Source organism: Nelumbo lutea, chromosome 6, assembly GCF_056320005.1.
Source record: "Nelumbo lutea isolate HS-2025 chromosome 6, American lotus-T2T, whole genome shotgun sequence".
NCBI lineage: Eukaryota > Viridiplantae > Streptophyta > Magnoliopsida > Proteales > Nelumbonaceae > Nelumbo > Nelumbo lutea.
The window spans coordinates 12,697,500-12,715,451 of NC_142689.1; the positions used below are offsets into that span (position 1 = coordinate 12,697,500).

Sequence of the window (17,952 nt, forward strand, 5' to 3'; positions counted from 1 at the left end):
AGAAAAGATAGGTTCATGACAAGACAGGTCTCACGGTATGTTTTGTTTCCAATGTATATTATAGGTTGATAAGAGTAAATATTGTCTAAATGCGAAAGAATGGAGAGATGTTTCACAATCAAAATGCTTCATCAAGTTGCATTACATTTTAGTGATAGGTAAATAAGAAACAATATATTTTAGTAAAAATAATAGTAACAATGTGTGGTGTAAGTAAAATTTGTCATCAAGAGATACTCCAAACTAAGACAAAACTTTTATTAATTATATTTTAGTGATAGGTAAATAAGAAACAATATATTAAAAGATAAATAGAGCTAAGATGGATGAATTGGGTGTATTGGCATAAGTAAAATTTATAGGTTTTTTTTTTGTGTTTTAATTATTAAATTAAAAGTTTCTTAAAAACACCATGAAATGGGTGTATTGGCATTTAAAACCCTTGTATCATATCGCAATTTTGAACCTTGCATAAGAGTAACTCTAAAGATAGTGACAAGAAAAAAAGTTGACTGAAATGGTTTGTTCAAGTGCATAGACAATAATTAATGATTGCACCAATAAGAAGGTATGACTTGGGGATAGAAGGATCTAAAAGAACAAAGAAATTGAAAGGTCAAAGAAAACTTGGCCTGAAGTGGTAATTAAGAAATGATCTAAAGACTAACAACAGAAAGAACTCAAAAATGGACGTGGACTGGCCGATTGCTTCCTATGAAAATATTCTTTGGTATTGTGTTGCATCCATTGCAATATTAAATAATATGTGATGATAACTAACTTGATGGACAATTTTTCAACGCTTGTCTTCTCTTACAATAGAGAGCCTAAGTCCAACATCTTTATGGAAATATATATTTTCCATGCATCTTGTTTGGTAATAAGGCTGTTCATCAAATCAGTGAAACCGATTAAACTGACCCAATGCAACTTGAGTTGGTTGGCTTTCTAATTATTTTAATAGGTTTCTATTTAGTTTTTATGCTAACCTGAGAGGTTGGGCCGGTTTCCGTTTGATCATTTGTAAATTGATGAAAATTGAACTGACCCAATCATAAATATATATATTAATATTAATATTAATATTTTGTATTTTAAATTATATTTTTTAATATGAGAAAATGAGAAAATGAGAAAATTCCCTTATTTTCTAGTTTAAAATGTTTTATATTATAATTTTTATTTTTTTAATTTACTTTTTAATAATACCATTACAATTCTTTAAATTTAAATTTAATTTTGTGAATTTAAAATTTTTGAATTGATCGACCAAATTGAAAGTTGACCCAAATCAATACAACCTGAGTTGGCCGATTTTTATCATTGGTTGGTTAATTTCGGGTTACTAGCTCCCCAACCTAACCAAGTTGGTTCAATTGGTCAAATAACCTAGAACCAAACCGACCCTACCCACGAACACCCCTATTTTTTGGGACATACCTAGTTGGGCTATCTTAAAGGAGTTTGGATTTGGTCTCAATAGCCATTGCAACTGTGCATGGTAAAATCTCCTTTGTCCTTGCAAAATTTATAGATGTGCTCTCAAGCTTTATTTTTACCTATGTCCATGTATACTTTGTTTATATAATCACCATCAAATTAATCACCCCAAGGTGAAAAAAAAAGGCTCCCATCCTTGACATAGAAATGTTTAAAAGTTGTTGTAAGAGAAGTTTTTTTTGGTATTAATCACTAACTAACACTTCCATAGGGGTTGTTACTCTTTTAAGTGAACAATACAACATCACATCAACAACTCTTTTCTTACATAGATGATAATAGCAGGATTCAAAACTGCACCATAGCTGGGACAATTCATCCATCCAACCAATTGGTTACCCCTTAGTTGGCAGATGACTTCGGATAAGTTGGGTTTATACACCCAACAAGAGATATCAAGAACTTTTGATAATAGTATGGATTGCTAATGTGCATGCATAGTTCTGATTGGGTGTTCTTATGCTCATATTACACATCTTGTTTCTAGCATATTATTTAGAGTTCGATGAGTAATACTACAATTCAAATAGATTCTAATTGAATTAAAATTTGAATATGATCCTGGATTTGGATATCTATTTGGAAGTAAAAAAAATCCGTTAAATAATTGATTGAATTTAGATATGGCATCTATTAAAATCTGATTCAAGATGTAAGAACATGTGTCATATGTTGGGGGTTTAAAATGTTTGTAAATAGTGTGCAAATCAGTAATGTAAGATGCAAAAGAGACAAACAACAATGTCTAATGATGTAAATAATAAAAAACAAAAGATCAATGACACACTAGAAATTCTAATGCAAAACCTCCTCAATTTAAGGGTAAAATCTACAAAATCGTATCGAAAAATACTTGCACTATCACCAAGATTAATGTGGTTACAACTTGTCTATATTCAGTTAAAGAATAATAACTTTAAGAAACAAGGATCTCTTCTTGATAACAAAACAATTACCAAACAAGATGTGTATTTCAATCAACAAAATATGACAAAGATCTCACCAAATGAGATTGTCAAAATCCTCTTCAAAACCATCATTAAAGAGGCAAAAAACCCACAACTAGCTTGATAGAATAGACACAAAACAACCAAAATGTTAATTGAAATGTTACTCTTCGCTTTTTCAAGGTTGAATATCATCTTTTTCTTCTTCCCTTGTAAAGATAATTAATTTTTTTCTACTTTCTTTTTTCCCTTCTCACCAAAGAAGATGCCAACATATGAGACTAGAATGTCAAGAAACTTTCCACTCCAAAACAAAATAAGCTTGTAAGGGGAGCCAAATGATAGTTAAAGAATAGGTTCTACCATCTACTAATATGGAGCTATGACAAGGCAAATTTGTCTCTTTTTCATTAAAGAAAAAGTACTAAACCTTTTAGATTTTCACATTATAAATAAAATAATTTCATCATTATATGAATGGTTTCTACCTCCACATAAGGAGGAAAATCCAACAACATATACATGTACAAGTAAAAATAAGAGGTTAAAGATAATATGCATTAACCTTATATGGCATGAAAATTTAATTCAACTTTTATAACTGCTTGCAACAAATCAATGTAAGTATATACCTATAATATATGGTATAGATATATTAAAAAACACATTAAACAAAGACAAGAGATATTAGTATTATATATTTATATGTCCATCTATATATTTAATCATTCAATCCAATCTAACATATATAAATTACAAAAGAGCCCTCATATGAAAGAGATTTTTCTTTGAACTAAGGATATTTTATTTTCTCAAAGAGCATCTAGGAAGTAAGTTGCTCCCACTCTCAAACAAAAGTTTATCAACTCTTAAATTGAAGACACTCTTATATATCTATAATCTATGGTGAATAAATCAAACTTCTTATACCAATGCCTTAGAGGTTATTTCAATGCATATAAATTCCTTCTTAGCTTATACATAATACACTTTTTTTTCTTTTACTTTGAATCATTTTGATTGCTTCATATAAATCTCTTCCCCCAAGTTGCCATAGAGAAATGCCATTTTTTGCATCAAGTTATTTAACTTCCAAGTCCATGTTTGTAATCAATCCCAATACATGTATTGATGACATTTTTGTAATAGGAGAAAAGATTCTATCAAAGTCAATGCCCCTATTTTTTTTAATCATAACCTTTCTGGCAAGCTTTTCATCATATCTTGGTTGGTTATGAGTTCTTGTTTCCGGTCTTAAAAGTAAATGCTCATTATTTTTGAGTGCCTTTTTGCCTTTAAGAAATTTTATCAAATCATATGCATGGTTATCAAGCAATGAATTTGTCTATTTTTGTTTACCTTTTAACCATTTACTATTTTTGAGTGCTTTCTTACCTTTTTATAGCTTTTTAGTTCTTCTCTATCAATAAATATGACAAATTCTTTAAAGTGGATACCTTTTTAAGGCTTATTCTTTTGTGGATTTTCTTATTAGTAGCATAATTAGTTGTTCTTGAAGGGATTGTTCCCCCTATTCATTTCTTATATATGAGTACCATTACCTTTGTTTTCTTAATTTTCATGTTCTTTTCTTATATCTCCATGTATATCTAAGAAGAATTTGGATATAACTTAAATAGATCATTTGTGTAAGGTTGTAATTTCTCAATCTTTTCAATTTCTTTAGTTGTTTGGTTTTCAAGAAAGACACAACTTCAAAAGACAAAGATCTTTCTTTCATATATAAAGCAATTATGAAACAATGTGTATTTCAACCAACAAAATATGAGATAAATTTCACCAAGAAAATGTCGCTAAAACCTCCATTAGATCACCGTTAAACAGTAAAAAAATCCACTACTATGATGAATAAATACAACAATAACCAAAACATTGATTAAAATGTTGCTCTTATTCACTTTTTCAAAAAAAAAAATACTTGAATATCTTTTTCTTTTTCTTTTGTAAAGAAGATTAATTTTTTTCACTTTCTTTTTTTCCTTTATCACCAAAGAAAATGCTAACATATGAAACTATAATACTAAAAGACTTTCTGTTCCAAGACAAAAAGGGCTTGTAAAGGAAGCCAAAGGATATTGGAGAGTGTGGGTTCTACCATCCACTAACATGGAAGTGTGATAAGACAGATTTGTCTCTTTTTCTCTAAAGAGAGAGCACCAAGAATCTCATCATTTTTGTTTTACTTTTTAGACTTTCAAGTAATAAGACAAATCCATCACACGTGTGATTATCACTTTTACATAAGAAAGGAAATCTAGCACCATATACATGTATAAGTAAGATAAAAAATTAAATAAATAAGTATTAACCTTATATGACATGATACTTCGATTTAACGTTTTTGACTTATACTAGAACTAAGGTAAGTATCTATATTATATAGTATAAATATATTCAAAAAATAGTAAAACACTAAGTTGAATAAAGACGAAAACTATTAATATTATATATTTATGTCCATCTAAATTTTAATCATTTAATCCAGTCTAATAAAAAAAGATTTTCCTTTAGACTAGTGATATTCTATTTATTCAAGCAAGAGCATCTAAAAAATGGACTGCTCTCATTCTTAAACAAAAAATCACCCACTCTTAAATTGAATCTTTATTTTTCAAACATATATTTACCAAGTCTTTGAAAAAGTGAAAATAGTTAATTCCATTTTCAAAAAAAAAAGTGTCAACTTCTTTAAACATGCAATTATCTATAAAAAATATACCCACTTCAAAAATCGGTGCCCCATATTAGTGTGTTTGACTCAATTTTTTTTTTCATTCAAATAAAAGACTCATTATAAAGACTTTCAATGGTGTATGTTCCATTCTTTTAAATAAAATTGATTATAAATTATAAATTAAACCTAATTTAATTTTTTAAGAAAAATTAAATATACCACATGAACAATGGATCTCAAATGCAAAATAGTATATAAGTTTAGTTTCCCCATATTTGGAAATATAGGGCATTCTAAAAGATTAGAAAAGAAAATGATGATGGTGAATAAAAGAGGTGACCAATGACCATAAATTTGAGACGGTTAGTTGGTGTTATTTCTTAAATATATATATATATATATATATATATATATATATATATATATATATATATTGTTATTACATATAGTACTATTTTTTCTCATATATACACAAGCACATGCATACAAATCCCCCTGCATAAGGTATTGAAGTGCCTCATTTTAAGGCATAAAAGTTTTAGAGGTGCTACATTTCCTTAAAGTTAATCATTTATCAAATGCTTTTTTCCCCCAATATGTCATATGAATTCTAATGTAATTTATGTAATTAATCAATTAAGAATGTAAAGAAAAGATATACAGTTCCTCATGTACATTTGCATAAGGCTAGACATGTTAAAAGAACAACAAGTTTTATTTAATTTGGTATCCATTGGTAATCCAAATAAAATAGCAGTATATATAATAAACATCAAATTTTTTATTTTTTAAATGCTAATAAAATGAAAAAAAATCCATTAAATCCACTAATCTACATTTATATGACAAAATAATTTTAATTTAAAGAAATTTATAGAAATAAAAATACTAATTATGGAGTAGTCATTTAAGTAATTAAAATTTATAAATTCGCATATGATATGTATCTTAGAAATTTTAATAGACATGATATATTTTAGGTTAAGATTATATATTTGTATATATTATTAATTGATATTTTAGGGCCCATTTGGCCCATCTTTTTGGGAAGATCTTCTTGTAGTTTTGATAGTCAAAAGACACATTGAGCTTTTGCATGAAGATTTGAGCAGCCCGAAGCTAGTTTGGCATATACATATCTTTCTGTGTCTTTCCACGTGAGAATAAAACGCAAAAGACACGAAGAATGAAGCTTCTCAAAATTAGCCCAAAATGGGTTTCTCATGTCTTTTCGGCACTCTGACTTTTGGCGGCTAGATCTTTCGCAAACCAAACGGAAATAAATAAAAAATCGGTCTGCCCGGCTTGTAAACTACTGAAAGACCGCACAAAAAGACGTGCCAAGCAGGGCCTTAGTTTACATTAAATAGTGACATATTTATTATTTGCAAAAAAATATTGTCACTTAACATATGAGAATTGAATATTAAATTGATTTTATCGTCAACATTAAAAAGTAAAAATAATAAAATAGAAAATAATTGATTCAATAATTAAAATATAATAATTACACATGCTTGTCATAATTTGTAAAAGTCTATATAATATGTATTTTGGACTCTTAATTGATGCATTATCAATAAAATTATATGATATCTATATATCCCTCTATATTAATTGTGATGCATAGTTTCATATGTACCATTAAAATATAAATGTACTATGTATTTATACCTTATTTGTACTAATTTTAACCTTAAATTTAATGTTGTTAATGTATTTGTGGGATTTATAGCAGTTCCTTAACATATTCAAGTATATTCATATTTTTCCACCTCACCATGCATTTCTGAGACATATACTTGAAACTTTGCCTCAATTTTCATCTTAATTAAAGCCTAACCCTAAATCCTCTTTAGTTTTCACACCATTGAAAAATACCAAAACTAGATATTTCTCTTTTTGTTTGTCTTCATGAAAGCACTACGAGAGACCACGAATGAAATGAGTGACTCTACCATGAGTCTTTTCTAGCTCTTATTCATCATTTTCATCCTACTCATTTCTTTGAAATTAGAAAACACTCTCTATTCATGTTCAAGAAAACACAAATAGAAATCTTTCATCTAAAACAAATGTTTATCTTGATACTTGTTCGCATCAGATTTGACAAGTGAAAGGGGTTGAGATCTAAGATAGAGCAAATACCCATTTTTGAACTTCGGAGCTCTCACTTAAGATATGCATATGCCTTCTTCTTCTCCTTGTGTCACAACATATACTCTTACTACAATTTAATTACAATATAATACATTGGCTTTTTTCTCTCTTCTTTCTTGTATACCTTCCACCACTTATTATTTATTCTTTGTCTTCTATGAAATGTTAACTAGAAATCCCACCCCATCTTTGTTCTTTGATTGTTGGCAACTAACAATTGTAATTAAGAGAGCAAACACATACTTCTAGTATAAAAGGTTTGATTGATTATTTTGTTCTGCCCTTATTGTTTTTTCTTTAATTTTCTTTTACTTTAGTTTCAAGTTTCTTTTATTAAATTAATCCAATCAAAGTGAATTTGTTATTAGATAGATGCTTATTTATCGCATAAAATTCAAACCTAGGTTTTGCATATACAATCATATTCGAACTAAAATTTTGAATATCGGATAAATCCTATAAAATTGAATTTGGATATACTCCTTTTCATGTGGTAGGTCCTCAAGTTTTGAACATACAAGACTCAAGACTTTGACAAGTTTTGATGACACTAATTAGGCAGCAATTGGAGGACCCAAATTGCAATGCATTGTCAAACTCGAAATGGACATAATTTTGTCATTAATTCACAATTTGAATGGTCTAACTGTTTGTACTAAGCATTCAATTTGTTGAAATAAAATATATACCAAATTAAGAAAAAAAAGTAAAGAATAGAAATAATTTAAGATTAATTAACTTTTAAGTTTTAATTAGCACTAAGGATTTGTTGTCTGCAGTGTTGTGTAAGTGGCTTTATAATCAATCATGAGTAAACACGCCAATGTTTTTGTACAGATTGGTGTGGGTCCCATGCATATAAACAAAACACTGGCATGCTCAATTGTAATTGGTTACAATGTTTTAAAAACTAGCTTGGAATCACAACTGTTCTGACCGTTGGTTTCTGGGTTGACAGTTCGATTGTCTGGATCATTGGGTTATTGACCAATTCAATGGTTTTTTACTAGGGATCGGGTTAGAGGTAAAACGGAACTGGTTGCTTGGATGATTTCCGGGCTGAACAATTTGACAGTCCAACTCAACGACGATTCAAATTGTATAGTTGCCTATACAAAGTGATTTGGGTTCTTTAATTAGAGATTTTTTTTTAATTAGGTTAAAACAATTAAAATATCTAACAATTTGGGACTTGCCATACTAAAACTTGCATTTTCACACTCTCTATCCCAAGCTTTAAAGTATCAATACATATCAGATTATACTCTGCATATTATATCGGTATCAAGGGGTCACCAATAATACTCCAAATATTGAGAGGTCGGGGGTTTTAAATGTTTTTGATGTTAAAAACCATCCTTGGTACTTGGTAGTCTATATATCAATGGTCACGCTGAAAAATAAAAGAAAATATCCATTGTAAACACTTTGGTACACATTTTTTTTCATATAATACGTGTAGATACTTTAAACCTTATCAGGCCAATTTTATTGGTGAAATGAATACAATAGCCAACCACGAACCAGCAGTTAGGTCGGGATAGGCTAAAAACAAAATGGACTGGGTTCAAGCTCAACCCAGGCCCATCTCTAATAATTGGCCCAAGGCTTTAGCCCGACCCAAACTGAAATTTCATTAACGGTGGGTTCTTTTTTTTCCCCTTTTTTAGTAACAATATCTTCTTGGCTGTGATTTCTAAGTAACTGAAACACTGTTAATAGTAGCAGACCGAAGATGTAGACCTGCATATACTGTAATCATGCTATTTCTCTTTACAGCCAACTATCTACCTACAGTCTCTACCCACCTCTCAGATGTAGACCACAGAGGGTTGTCAGCTCTGCATTTCTATCCCTCATTCCTCTTCCCTTGACCAAATCTATATCTATGGTTCCGATTTCTGAGCTGCCTACACTCTACAGTAGCATGGCTGCCGTTTCAGTCCTTCCACACTTTACTGCAAACCCAACCGTTTCATTGTTAGAGAAATGCAAATCCATGTCAGAGCTGCATCAAATCCACGCCCATATGATCAAAACCGGTCTCGTACATCACACGTTTGCAGTAAGTAGACTTGTCGCCTTCTGTTCGCTGTCTGGTGTCTGTGGTGGATTAGACTATGCCGCATCGGTCTTCCCACGAATTCAACAACCCAATTGCTTCATCTTTTTTGCCATGATTAAAGGCTTTGCAGACAGTGCTAGCTCATTGAATTCTATACTCCTTTACTCGCAAATGCTATCGTATTTGGACGAGTTTGATGGTGTTCAGTTCTCCGTACCTTCCGTCCTCAAAGCCTGCGGGAGGTCAAGAGCCTTCGGTGAAGCGCAGCAAGTTCATGGGCATGTCTTGAAGACCATCTTTCAATATGATCCGTTTGTTTCGAATTCGGTGGTTCGGATGTATTTGGATTTTGGAGAAGTTGGAATGGCGAGAAGGGTATTTGATACAATGCCTTGTAGAGATGTGGTTTCTTGGAATTCCATGATTAAGGGTTATGTGGAGGCCGGGGAGATTGACTTGGCTCGTGCATTATTTGATGAAATGCCTGAGAAGGATTTGTTCTCATGGAATACAATGATAGATGGTTATGGGAAATGTGGGAAATGTGAGCACGCTCAAGAGCTTTTCCAACTGATGAAACATAAAGACGTGGTTTCTTGGACGGCCATGATTTCGGGATATGTACTTAATCACCGCCCTAAGGAAGGGTTGGTTCTTTTTCGAGAAATGTTGAGTTTGGGAATTCAACCAGATGCTGCCACTATAGTTTCTGTTCTTTCAGCCATTGCAGACTTGGGTTTTGTTGAGGAAGGGAAGTGGGTTCATGCTTATCTAAGTACAAATAAGATCAGATTGGATTCTGGGTTTATTGGGTCTGCTCTTATAGACATGTATGCAAAATGTGGGTATATAGAAGATGCCTACCATATCTTTAAAAGCATCTCTCATAGGAGAAGCATTGGGGACTGGAATTCTATGATTTCTGGTTTGGCATTACATGGCCTAGGTGAAGAAGCTCTAGAAATCTTCAATGACATGGAGAGATACGACATTAAGCCCAATGAAATCACTTTCTTAGGTGTTCTTAGTGCTTGTAGTCATGGAGGCTTGGTTCAAGAGGGTCAATATTTTTTCAGCCTAATGCAAGAAAGCTACAAGATAGTTCCTGGGATCCAACATTACGGGTGCATGGTTGATCTGCTTGGCAGAGCAGGACATTTACAAGAAGCAATCAATGTTTTACAGGAAATGCCCATGGAAGCTGATGTTTTAGCATGGAAAGCCATCCTCAGTGCCTGTGTGAAGAATGGGCATGTTGCCATTGGGGAACATGCTGCCCTCCATGCAATTGAGTTGGCTCCTGAGGACTCAAGTTGTTATGTTCTCCTGTCAAACATCTATGCCAAGGCTGGTAAATGGGACAATGTGGCTAAGGTAAGATCAATGATGAGACAGAGGGGAGTCCGAAAGATCCCAGGTTGCAGCTCAGTCCTTTCCAATGGAGTGGTGCATCATTTCCTTGTGGGGATGGAAATGGATATGATGTATAGGGGCAGAGTTCTTTTGAAGCTAGAGGAGGTCATTTGCAGGTTGAAGTTGGAGGGCTATGAGCCTGACCTGACGCAAATCCTTCTTGATGTTGAGGAGGAAGACAAGGAAAATTTACTCCTTGTTCATAGTGAAAAAATTGCAGTTGCATTTGGTCTTATAAACATGAAACAGGGGGCCCCCATTCATATAGTGAAAAACCTAAGGATTTGCTCTGATTGCCACTCCTTTATCAAGCTTGTTTCTATGGTTTATAATAGGAAGATCATTGTGAGGGATCAAAACCGTTTCCATAATTTTCAAAATGGGTCCTGTTCTTGTAAAGATTATTGGTGATTTGGCTCAATTGGGCTAACGTTGTATATATGTTCATTCTCAATACTTCAGAACTCCAGACTTCCAGAGGATATGTATTCGTAAATTTGTATGATGCAAATGGTTATATAAATTTAGTCACGGATCAGTAATATGCCCTACCATGGAATTGAATTAAAATTCTAGGGGGTAGTAACAGCCTAACAGGTGGGGGAATGAATTAAAATTGAAGGGAGTAGTAACAGGTGGGGGAATGAGTTAAAATTGAAGAGGGTAGTGAATCATAGGTAGAGTAGTTGTTGGTAAATAAATCCCAAGAACTTAATAAAATTCCTTAGGTGGTTTGAACTCTAAATTTCCTTCAATATAGGACAATTGAACTGGCTCTGAATGGGCCTTGGTCCTTGGGCCAGGCAATAGCCGAACTACACTCAGCAGAATTCTCATTGACATAGCTATCCACATATGAAATGCATTCGCATCAGATAGGTGGCATGGCACAATTTTCCATACGTGATACATCACGTACCGATGGAGCATGTGCTGGACTTAACTTATCTGAGCTAAGCCTGTCTACAATCATGAGTACTAGCGGGCGGGCACTTGCGAGATGCATGCACTTTGATAAGCAAAATCTAAACAATAGAAACATATAAGAGTAGACAATTGTTTTATCTATCAAAATTTTAAATAATTAATAATTATTTATATTTTATATATTATTTTTAATATATTTTGTAATACAAAAATAACAATAATTAATTTCATCTATGACTATTCATCAAATCGATGAAACCAACCCAACCCGACCCAACTCAATCAAAGTTTATCGGTTTTTTAAATATAATATACATATATATATCTTAATATTTTATATTTTAAATATAATTTTTTAATATAAAAATGTGAAAATTTTTATTTAGGGACCTAACCTAATAACTTGAGCTTTTACGTTGAATGGTTCCTTGAGAATGTACATGGTCTTGGTTCATGGTTTCTGTAGAGAGGAAGTGTGGGAGAAGGCTTTCCATGTTTTAGATGAAATGCAGATGGATCACATACATAACACTCACGAAGTTTCTTTTTGATGATGAGAAGATCAAAGAGGGTTGTTAAATATGATGATTGCAACTCATATCTTCTCGCCACCACCACTATCGCTACAAGTTGCAAAAACGGTTTGGTGAGTAGAAATAATAATATTATTTTTAATTATAAATTATTGTATTAATTATTAATTATTTTAATATTTTTATAGTCATTAATTATTTTTTAATTTTAATCATTTCATTTATTAATTATTAATTATTAATTATTAATTTTTTATTTGTATTGTTTCAATGTTATTTTGATGTTGAAAATTATCTTTTATGAGATAATGCAAATTGAACTCAACATTTACAAATAGTATGTTCTAGGGGTAAAATATTAAAATCAATAAATTTCAGATGATAAAGAGTTGATCCAACACAAACAAACTTATTGATTCAGAGCTTCTAAAAAGTAAAAAATCATTTATGTCTCTTTTCATATTTTAGACACCTTTAATATCTTTTTAACGTTTCATATCTAAATTTTCATATTTATCAAACGCCACCTAAATCTGTATTTTGAGTTTCAACTATAATAGTTTTCAGATTATTGTTACCCAATTGGATTGCCACATCAACACCACATCTCCAATCTGTTTTATGAAGAACTGTTGGATTGTGTGTTTCTTTTTCTGAAAAACATTTTCTTATATCATATATGGGAAATTGGAAAAGGTATGCCGATATGATGTTGAAAAGCATTTATTGACAGAAACAATCCCAAAAAAGAAAAAGAAAAAACCTTTTCTTAGAAAATGACGCTGGAAAACAGCACCAGTTTTAAAATGCCCTATATAAATAAAACACACATGTTATAAAAATTAAATCAAAGTAGCATATCATATAAGGTTGATACTTACATCTTCTTTACCCTTTTATCTTGGACACATAAAAGGCTCAAAAACTAGTATTTCCTCTGTGTATGTGGGTGTATTGGCGTCTAAAGTTAGAGCTGTGACCTTACCCAATTATATGTGATCTGGATTATGGGTCCCAATTTTAATTGGGCAAAGATTGGTTTTGATTGTTCTGAACCAATTAAGACCTGAATTATATATATAACATATATGCATCCATTCTGATACTTATATTAATTTCTCATGATATATTTGCATTTTTATCATGTTCAAACCAATGTTGCAAAGGCATTACATGAGGCATCAACCAAAGTGCAAGAGCACAAGTTTCCCAAAAATGGATTTTTTAATTAATAAATAAATAAAAATATATAGTAAACATCCCGAATGAAAAAATTATGAGAAATTAAAAGATTATAGTCATCGCATGAAACATCATCAGTAATTAATATATAAATTGCAAACTAACAAAATCATGGACTAGGCTGGGTTAGGCTTAAAACCTTTGCTAAGGGCTTTAATCTGGTTCGGGACGGGCTGGGCCTGTAATTTTCCATTGAAATTGTGTTTGATTTGTATAGGTTTTCCTACCTTTTATTTTTCTTACCTTTCAAACCAAATAGATATCGATTTTTTAGTATTCTTTGGATGTATTAATGATTGTCAACCACCAAATAGTAATAGATATATGATATATAATTAGCTGCAAGTTGGGCTGATTAGGTCGGGTTGAGAACAATGCTAGTCCAACCCCAACCCGACCTATCCAACCCTAAACCTAATCCTAATTATACTCCTTCAACCCTAACCCAATTCAACCTTCTTTCCATCCCTTAAAACCTCATAAAATTTCTCAATTTTAGATCTTAACTCAACTTTCGTTACATATATTAATTCTATGTTTCATTATTATTTGTGTGCTGACGATTCTTTTTGTTCTTTTGGTACAAATTTCAAAAAATAAAGTGTTAGAAATGACTATAGTTTATTACAGGTTATGACTTATGATAGATCTTTTTGAGCGACAAATAATAGAGAGGAGATGAATAATAAAATATTCAAAAAACACATAATAATGTTATTAAGGTTTTAGTCTTCAAGATTAGGATCAAATGAAGTGATTATCTTAAATGGAATACATGATACTATATGGTGGGGGCTATATAAATATCATGCATCTAAACAAATCAATGTATGTTATATATTACTTATAACATATATTTATATATGACATATATTATAGAGTCGGATTCGGGTTGCCTAAGGGGTCAACCCTAACCCAACCCGAAGTAATGTTGGGTTTATGAATTTCAACCCTAACCCTAACCTAAGCATCAACCCGACCCAACCCAATCCAACTTTTTTTTGGGTTGGGTTTGGGCCAACCCGGCCCAAGTTGCAACCTTATATATAATTAAATAAATATTACTTTATATAATATAAATTATGGCAAATGCTATAGTGCAGAAACTATACCATAAAACAAAAATACATGAATAAATGAAAAGGTAAATAAACTTTTGGGGAGTGTTCTTTTCTTTGGATTTTGAGAGGGGGGAAAGTTGGTCAATGGGATTTTAGTTCCCATTGACCAAAAATCCCATGTTCTATTTCATATTTATGTGTAGATTAGGGAAAGTTTATTTTCATAAGTAAGTGATACCTATCTCATAGGTGGGTAAAAATTTTTCCAACCTGTAGGGAAAGTTGCCAACACTTGATTGGGACAAGAATACCCCTTTTAATAATGGATTTTTATGGCTAAAATGGTCATTGCCTTTTTACTAGGAAAACAAAAGTATATGGGCAAATGCACTTACCCAGGTAAGTGTTTCCCAGGAAAAATTTACCCAGATAATTGCGTTTACCCGTATAAATAACTTATTGAAAAGTGAATGAAATCTTGATGTCTTTAATGTGATCAATTTAGTTGGTAGGATCTCAAACTTATTGGAATAGAGACCTGAGATTAAATCCTGCTGCAACCAGGATTGGGGTTTGAGGGAGGGGGATGGGCTACAGATCAAATGAGCCCCCCACAAGATTGCCCCCCATAATGTCCCACAACACATTCCCGCCGTGTATTAGAAACATCTCTCGATAATAATACCAGAAATGACGATATCATCATCAGTAGATGTTCACAATACACGGCAGGAATATAATGTGAAACGTTGTAGGGGGCAATCTAGTGGGGGACTGATTTTAACTCGGTGGACTATGCACCCCTGCCATTTTGGGCTGGTCCAGAAATTATCACCCTAAGATGGCTTAATTTAATCTTGCCCTCCTGCCTTATAATAGTCCTTTTTCTTATTGCTTGGACCCGAACGTAGATCACAGACTTGGTCTAAAACAATTTTTGTAAGCCAACCCCAAGCGTCAACCCGGAAAGAAACACCACACATGGGTGGCATGTCCGGTGGTTCAACCAGGCGGTATTTCTCGGTGAAAAAAAAAACCAATCAAAACCAACAGGACCCTGTTGGCTCATTGGTTCACCGACTTGGAGGCTGTCTGAACTGTTTTTTTTTTTGTGCCTCGGGATGATGGATTTTTGGTTTGACCATCTGTATCGAATGGATCAAACTATACCATATCAGTAAAATTATGGATTCTAAACTTATAATCAATAACTGATTCATCAAATGAATCAAAGATTCAACCACTTGAATCATGCAGTTTTTTACCAAATCAACGACTTTTGATCAAATCTCAGATTTTATCCAAATCAAACCCGAAATCATAACAAATAACAATTTAGACGGTTGAACCATCTACATCAAGGGCAGATTAAAAACACTGAATTTGACTGACGATGCAGGCATGGTTTTTAAAAACGAACCGGTGGCCGAACTGGTCAGGAGTCTGGTTACCAGTTTGAACGGTTTGACCATTCGATCCAAACGGCCAGCCCATTCTAACCAAAAAATAAAAATTTTAAAATAAATTAAAAATTTGGAAAATGGTCAGAACTGTTTGAACGATTCAAATGATTCAAACAGTTAATTGACTGGTTCAACGGTTTATTTACCAAAATTAACGGTTTTAGGAAAAAAAATGGTTTTGGAGAAAAACAAAACCGGTCATCTCAATTTTTCCGGTCCAACTGTTCGATCCGGTCAGGTTTTGAAAAAACTGGAGTCTTGGAGCATTCGCATTGCACACTCTGTCGCTTAAAGTCTTAAACGACATCACCATCTCCATGAATGTGACTTTGGAAATTGAAACTACGAATCAACCAAAAGTCGGGAAAACTGATGTCCTTAGAAAATTTCCTTGTCTATATCTAATTTAACAATTGCATACCTCAGATCAAACAAGTCTTTGTAGCCATAAAGTTCAAAAAATATTCTTTATTAATAGGACGCGTTTACGGTCTATCCAGTGGCAGATTATCAGTAACTTCTTATGCTTTGTTCAAATTTGATTTATTTGTTTGTCCGGTTGAACATGTTTATACATAAAAAATCTGTCTCGTCAATGAATTTCGGCTCGTATGGGTTACTTTTCTCGTAGAGAGTTGTCTATGGGTTGTGATGTTGTGCAATCTGGAAGATTCTTTTTGTCTGATGTTCAGATTCTGATTCTTGGTCGGGGATTGGGCCGAATTGAAAAGTGACTGAGTTTTAATATACTACAAGAATATGAGAATTAGAGTGCCTGGGTGTCTTTACCACTCCGATGCTCAAGTCAGAGAATGTTTGAGTGTTCTTTGAGAAATTGAGAGAGCTTGAGAGTGTATGATTATGCGTACCTTTCCAGGTAGAGGTGAGTGCCTTTTATAGGCATCAGTGGTTAGGGCCCTCTTGTAACAGGCTTGAGATTTTCACGGAGCCGTTTCCACTTTATTAAGCGCGTTAATGTGTCGGTTGTGAGATCCCCATGGAGGTTACGATCTATCCGAATAACTCCCCGGCGTGCGATGTGGTAGGCCGTTCTAACTGTCAAGATACCGATGCTCTTGGTATAGTACTGTTGGAAATGGTTAGCGAGCTCTTCCTCACAGGTCATCTCAGATCCTTACAACTCATCTGGCTTTTAGGACAGATTGCCATAATCTTATGGGGTCTTCTAGTTCGACCTCGCCGAGGTGGAGGTCGGCCTGGATGAGGTGCTCCAAACGAACTTGCCGAGCTGGTTTGCTAACTCAGTACCGAGGTATCATCTGGAGGCCACATGTTGTTGTATAACTAGGAGGACCAAATTACCCCTCATCAAGTTGGGTATATCTAAATAGCTGAGGTTCTGACTCTGTGGTTTGTATCCCAATTAATAATTGGATGAGCTCCAATTCTTATTGTTTTGAGATGTTAAGATCCAAATTAATTATATATGGACAAGTACAGATACAATTCCAGCCCCCCCTACTACTAGCCCTCTCCCCCCTATAAACCACATCCTGCCTATGAATTTGGCATCTGTCAGGATGCATTCCCCCTGTACTTTGGGGCTATAAAATTCTGATCTGGGCTGATTGATCATTCTCCCTCATATATATAGGTCTCCTATTTTTTTTTTTGTATTTTTTGTTATATTTTATTAAAAAGAAATGTAAGCATTATATCATTGTTGCCTCATAAAAAAACATTTTACCTAGTATTTACCTAATAAAAATAGTTAAATAGATAATCGATTAATTAATTAATTTACTACTAATAGAAATGGAATCTATATATTTAGTAACAATTATTCTAGTATAATATATTTATTGACAAAATAGAACAAACTTTATTAATATCAAAGTTTTTTATATATCTCCAATCAATATAAACCTAAACTAATCTCTCTCTCGTGTTATTTTTCTTGTAATTTTTTTCTTTTAAGGCATTAT

The 17,952-nt window shown here is 32.6% G+C and overlaps 1 pseudogene across 1 annotated transcript; it reads left to right on the forward strand.

The window, feature by feature from the left end:
• The first annotated feature begins 8,997 nt into the window (after window positions 1-8,997).
• LOC148847396 (pentatricopeptide repeat-containing protein At5g66520 pseudogene) lies at window positions 8,998-11,331 on the forward strand (annotated as a pseudogene). The gene has a single exon (XR_016100479.1). The product of XR_016100479.1 is annotated as a pentatricopeptide repeat-containing protein At5g66520 pseudogene (transcript).
• Window positions 11,332-17,952: the final 6,621 nt, after the last annotated feature.